Raw genomic sequence first — 6283 nt, 5'->3', positions numbered from 1 at the left:
AAGGAGGGCTTGCCGGGGGCCTCGTTAGTCTGTGCGAGACTTCCTGGCAAGGGAAACTTGTCCAGGTCTTGCTATTCTTCGGGTAGTCTTCCCGGCGAAGCTGGCTTGTTGGGGCCTTGGGAATCTTCCTAGCGAGGAGGGCTTGCGGGGGCCTTGCGTGTGGAGCCTTTGTACTCCACGCCCCTGGAGAGGGGGAAGGGCGTGGTCTTCGTGGGTCCTAGACTGCCTTTCTGCTGCACTTCCCGATACACTGCTGTCGGGGGCATTGCTGATGCCCGTGCACAAGTCTGGGGCACAAGGGACCCCATTCTCTAGTGCGCCAAGAGGAGCCCTTGGGCCTGGGCCACGCACGCGCGCATGGCGTTGCTGGGCCAAGCCCAAAGTAGAGCATGGGCTCCCTTGGCAGGGGACTCTGCAGCTTTGGAGCCGTTGTGGACGGCCCATCCCCACATCGCGCATCAAGGGCGCGAGGTGGAGACATGCGTGCACAATAGCCTCCCCACCTCCCGACGCATTACTCACGCATGAAGCATGCGCAGTAAAGGTCATGCAAGTGGCGTCCGTGGCCATAAAGGTCGTAGTCGTGGCAGGACCCACCCCCGCATGCATTGGTGTAGCAGGGTGGTTCGCTGTTCGCCCGTGATCATGGGTGATTGGGCGAGAGGGGCGGCGGTTTCTGGAGTGAGGGAAGCTAGCCCCCCGTGCCTCTCCCTATAAATTAGGAAGTTTGCGAGGGGGTTTTGCTCATCCATCAACTCCTAAAACATTCACCACCCCCCAGCTTGCATATATAGAATCTTTTCTAGCTCCAGGTGGCGCTCGCCCCTAACCATGGCTAGGGGACGAGGGAGGCCACCATCGGCCACCACGGCGGCAAGGGGATCCCACTCGGATCATGCCACAGCTTCAGGGGATGCAGCTACGGAGGGCGGTACGAGCATCCATGGTGGCGGAGGGGCGAGGAGTCGTGGTCGTCGCGGAGGTCGTGGCCGGGGGAGGCGGAGTGCTACTCCAGCACCTCCGTCTTCCCCTCCGCTTGAAGGGTACTCGGACGGGACGGTGCTGGAGTTCGTTGTGGAGCTGCATGGTGTCCCTCTCCCTTTTGCTAGGGCGATGGACGCTGCCAAGCCCCCTGTCTTGTGGTTGCGGGTGTACGGTTTCTCCCATGGTGCTATGCAAGTGCACGTGGAGTACCCGAAACGCCGCTCCATGTTGCTCGGGTGGGGCTGGAAAGCCTTCGCTCGCGCCCACAACCTCGAGGATGGGAATATCCTCCGCTTCAAGCTAGCAGAGGATAATATGCTATCCATCAAGTTTTACGGGCGCTCAGCTGTGCGTCTTGGCTGCTACGAAGAGAGCTCGAGCGGCATTCAATGTCCCTCCACGAGCGATAGCGACGAGGAGGACAACGGCGGCAATGGCGCTCTTGGCAGGTCAGGATCTTGGGGGGTCAGGTCAGAGTACGACTCCCTGACCTCCGACTGACTGTCGGCCCTGCCGCCGAGGCCCGCTCACGCCTCTCCCCCACCCGGCGGGGTTATCTTGCTGGAGCTGGCGTCGGTGCCTCGTGTTTGAGGGGGAGGCACCTCAGCAAGCTCTAACTTCTCTAGCCCCCTTGCTTGGGCCACCTCACCGGAGCGAGGGCTGGCCCCCCGGCCCCAGGAGGAGGCGCACTCGTAGGCTCCGGATCCTTTGCCCCTTCATATGCCCTACCCTCTGGTATCAAGCCAGAGGGGGCCAGGTGGTGCTTGGCGGGGCTGGCCCCGTTCTCGTCGGCACGGTGCTGGTCCTGGGGGAGCCAGTCCTGACTGTGCCGCGAGCTCCGCCTTTTTGTCTTCTTGAACTTCTGTGTGGCAAGCATGTTCCTCGCGAAAAGACAATACAATAGGTAAGAGTACCAAAAATCATTCATGTAATATGTCTGAGTTTGTTTCAAACAAATGAATGAAATGTTGTTTCCCTTGCGTCTGATCCTTCCCCTTGTATGATACGCCTTTTGCATTTTCTGGAAGCTTACCGGCGTGACTCATCGTGCCGCTAGTGCTTTGAGGAACGGATCCTTAGTAGTTCGCTTGAGGGGTCGTTACCGGCAAGGCTCCTTGCCGCACTCAGTGCAACCATTAGATCATCGAGCGTGGCTCGAGGTTAAATAAGGTGATATATAGCCGCTTAGACTGTTGAACAGGTTCAAAACAGTGTGAAGGCGCTCTGTGGTCGTTTAGGTCGTTGAACTAGTTCAAAACAGAACTAAGGCGCACTGATCCTGACAAGGTTCCATCTACGCGCAGGTTTCTCAAACAAGGTTTGGGATCTTCCAGAAAGGGAACAACCTATCTACTCTGAAATCTCATCTGAAATATTTATCACTTATCTGTCGTGCCACGGTACTTCTCCCCATGGCGCTTGGGTCCTTTATCGGGGCCTCAGGTCCCTGGCAAGCAGGAGACTATACTCTTCCGGCAACTTCCCCTCCGGCAAGGTACTTGCCGACAGTTCTCGACTGTCGTATAGAAGGGGGGTTGCCGGAGCATAACTCCTTTTCCTGTTTTACCAGGCCGTGCTGACGGAGCCCCCGAGCGCACCATTGTCGAAGATGTGATGCTTCCGGGGGAACGCGTTTGGCTGGAGTGCGTGTCTAGGTTCCGGGGCCTGTAGGCACATTGTCGACGGCTATGCATCACTCCGCAGAGGTGCGTCGCCGTAGTATGCGCCGGAGGCCTTGCCGAAGCCCCTAGGTACACCCTCGACAGCAGCACACTGTCCCGGAGCGGTGCGTCAGCCTGATGTCTTCAAGCTCGAGGTCTCCGTCTCCCTGGCCCGCATTCGCACAGCAGGGCGCTCACGCAGGCGTTAGGAGGCTGGGGCGAAGTACAGGAACCACCGCTGCGCCCTGCTCTGAGGTACTGAAGTGGTGCGCTCTACTTCCCAAGATCTGACGCGGAACTTACTCGAATCCGCAAAAAAAGCTATCAACCATCGCTCCACCTACCTGGCGCACCAAAGATGTCGGGGAAACCGACACCTATCGGAAACTCGAGGAGTCCCTTGATCGTTTGGCGGGGAGAGAGAGGTACGGCGTCGATAGCGGAGCTAGCGATCAACACCGGCAAGGTCCTTTTTACCCAGGTTCGCGCCGCTTGGCACGTAAAACCCTACTCCTGCTTAGTTTGTATTGTGTGCTTACTGTAGGGTGGTTTTGCTAGAGTAACGTAGTAGGTGATTAGGGAATCTCTGATCCCCAAAAAGTCCAACCCCTAAGAATGAGCTTTGGGCCTCCTTTTATAGGCAAAGGGGCCACCAAGAGTGTGCTCACGGGATGTACAGTGAACAGTGTTCACCGCTCTACTTCTTCGGTGGTGTCAGGGGCAGTAAAGGCCTTGTCTGACCCCTGACCTGCCGCAAGATGCTTGTGACACGTACCCAAGTGAATCGACACCTGGGCCTTGTGCTGGCACATGAGGGACGTGTTGGAACGGTCGGATTGTGGTAGAAACCGGGGGGACACCTGGAGAGCGAACAGGGGCTTGCTGGCACGGAGTCCCTGTCGGATGACTTGGTCACCTTCTCGGCAAGGAAGGCTTGCCGGGTGGCTTGAATACTCTCCCGACAAGGAGGGCTTGCCTGGGGCCTCGTCAGTCTGTGCGAGCCTTCCTAGCAAGGGAAACTTGTCGGGGTCTTGCTATTCTTCGGGTAGTCTTCCCGGCGAAGCTGGCTTGCCGGGGCCTTGGGAATCTTCCCAACAATGAGGGCTTGCGGGGGCCTTGTGTCTGGAGCCTTTGTACTCCACTTCCCTGGAGACGGGGGAGGGCGTGGTCTTGGTGGGTCCTCGACTGCCTTTCTTCTGCTCTTCCCGGTACACTGCTGTCGGGGGCGTTGCTGATGCGAGTGCACAAGTCTGGGGCACAAGGGACCCCAGTCCCTAGTCCACCGACATCTTACAACTAAAATCGGATACTTAATAAAATACACCTAGATAAGTGATATATACAGTCAGCGATAGCTCTCTCTTAGGGAGATGAGGAGAGGATCTCCGGGTTAAGATTATTGCTATACATTAATACTTGTTACTATAAAATATGATCTCTTCTCATGTTGCAAGATGATGGCTGCCAGAAGTGTACTCTTCGACAGGACTAGCTTTTCACCCCTTATTCTGGATTTTGTAGTTTATTCTACATATACTACTCCATTCATTAGAAACCAATGTATATGTAGTTTAGACTTGATGTAAGTCCTCGAGTACTTTGGATGAGTACTCACGGTTGCGTTGCTACCTTCCCCCCTATGTTCTTCCACCCGATTGCCGCGACAAGATGGAGGATCCCAGGAGACAGATGCTACCACCGTCGACTGCTACTATCCCGAAGGAGCCTACTACTACATGGAGGCTTCTAACGACGCGGAGTAGTTAGGAGCCACCTGATGTCTATGCACGCTTCTATTCTTGTAGACAATGTTGGGCCTCCAAGCACATAGGTTTGTAGGACAGCTGCAATTTCCCTCAAGTGTATGACCTAAGGTTTCTCGAACTCAAGGAAGTAGGGGTTGAAGATGATCTCTCTCAAGCAACCCTGCAATTAAGATACAAGAAGTCTCTTGTGTCCCCAACACACCTAATACAATTGTCAGTTGTATAGGTGCACTAGTTCGGCGAAGAGATGTTAAAATACAAGTCATATGGATGGTAAAACAAGGTATTGTAAATCTGAAATAAAAATGGCAGCAAGCAAACATGAAACAAAACTGAAAGTAAACGGTGTTCAATGGTGGAAAACAAGGCCTAGGCTTCATACTTTCACTAGTGGCTACTCCCAACAACATTAACATAGTCTAATCACATGATATTTCCACTAAAACATGCAATGGAGACGTACTCGAAGGTCATTCCTTTGTGATCAAGAGAGGACGAGAATTATGTAGGGCTACAAAAGCACACCTCAGAGTTCGTAGTTCTTATCTATGTATTTCCCAATGTCACCGCGGCCATCCAAAGAGAGTACCACAATCACCACAACATATCTGGTGGATAGTCAAAGACAAGCACCAAAAGACTCTCAATCTTCAGTCAATTCACAAAAGAGGAAATCATTCAAAAAAATATTCTTCTAATCCATGTCCAATAGACCGTTGTCACCATGGTCTCAAAGATTATACTAGATAAGATCAAGTGAGTACATCAATCCAATACATAGAAGAATGGGAAACATCATGGGATCACCGTAGATTAACATAGCCTATGATCACAATCAAGATCATATCATGGGAGAGAGAAATAACCACATAGCTACATGTAGATCCCTCAGCCCCGAGGGAGACTACTCACAGATGGCCATGGTGAGCAAGAGGTTGATGGAGAGGTGCAGCCCAGAGAGGAGACGACGGACGACGACGGCCAAGGCGGCGTCCACGGCCCTTGGGGAGGGGGCCCTTGGCCCCCCTTCTTCCTTGGAGATGGTGCTGGTATGGAGGTGGTTCTCCACCCCAAGGCGATTGCCAGGGCGGAGGAAATTTCGTGGCTCTTGGTGGCTCCCTGGAAATCAGGGTTTTTCTCTCCTTATATGAGCTGGGACGATCATCCTTGGCCCTCCGATGGATGCCCCTTTGATCCAAGGGCTCTTTGGCACCTCTAGAACCTTCCTTGGGAGTCCTCTCAACCCTAATGAGGCCCCAAAGTCATGGATTGGCTGAATCCCCCAAGTTTGGAAAGAGTTGGAGTCAATCACGTCACAATATTCTGGATTCCGGTAATCAAATTTTGTCCTTCAGTAAAACTGGTCTACACGCCACGTCCGGACTCCGTTTTGGACAAATTTTTAGTCCAGAACTTTCCTCTCGAAATTCTCCACAACTTTCGAATCTATTGTTTTTTTTCATTTGACGTCATCTTCGAGGCAGATTTCAGGAAAGTTAGAGTCCTACTCCAATACGACTCATTTTGCATTTTTTTTCAATTTCCAAGTAATTCCTACACACCAAAGTGTAAAACAAGAACATTATGCACTTTTGCAACCATTAATAGGTTAGTCCAAATAAATGTTTAAAAATATATAAAACTAATAGAAATATGAGACAATGGTGCAAAACAAGCATGACACAAGTAAAAATTATGAATACGTTTGGGACGTATCAACACCCCCAAGCTTAATTCCTGCTCGTCCTCGAATAGGAGAATGATAACATAGATAATTTTTGAGGTGACATGCTACCAACACAATCTTGATCAAGTAATAAAGTAAAGCACATGAACTGAAATAAAGTGAACCAGACCACTTGTCTATAGTTG

The sequence above is a fragment of the Hordeum vulgare genome, chromosome 7H (genome assembly GCF_904849725.1).
Source record: "Hordeum vulgare subsp. vulgare chromosome 7H, MorexV3_pseudomolecules_assembly, whole genome shotgun sequence".
Taxonomy (NCBI): Eukaryota; Viridiplantae; Streptophyta; class Magnoliopsida; order Poales; family Poaceae; genus Hordeum; species Hordeum vulgare.
The sequence above is the reverse complement of the archived record's forward strand: the minus strand, read 5'-3'. Positions refer to the sequence as shown.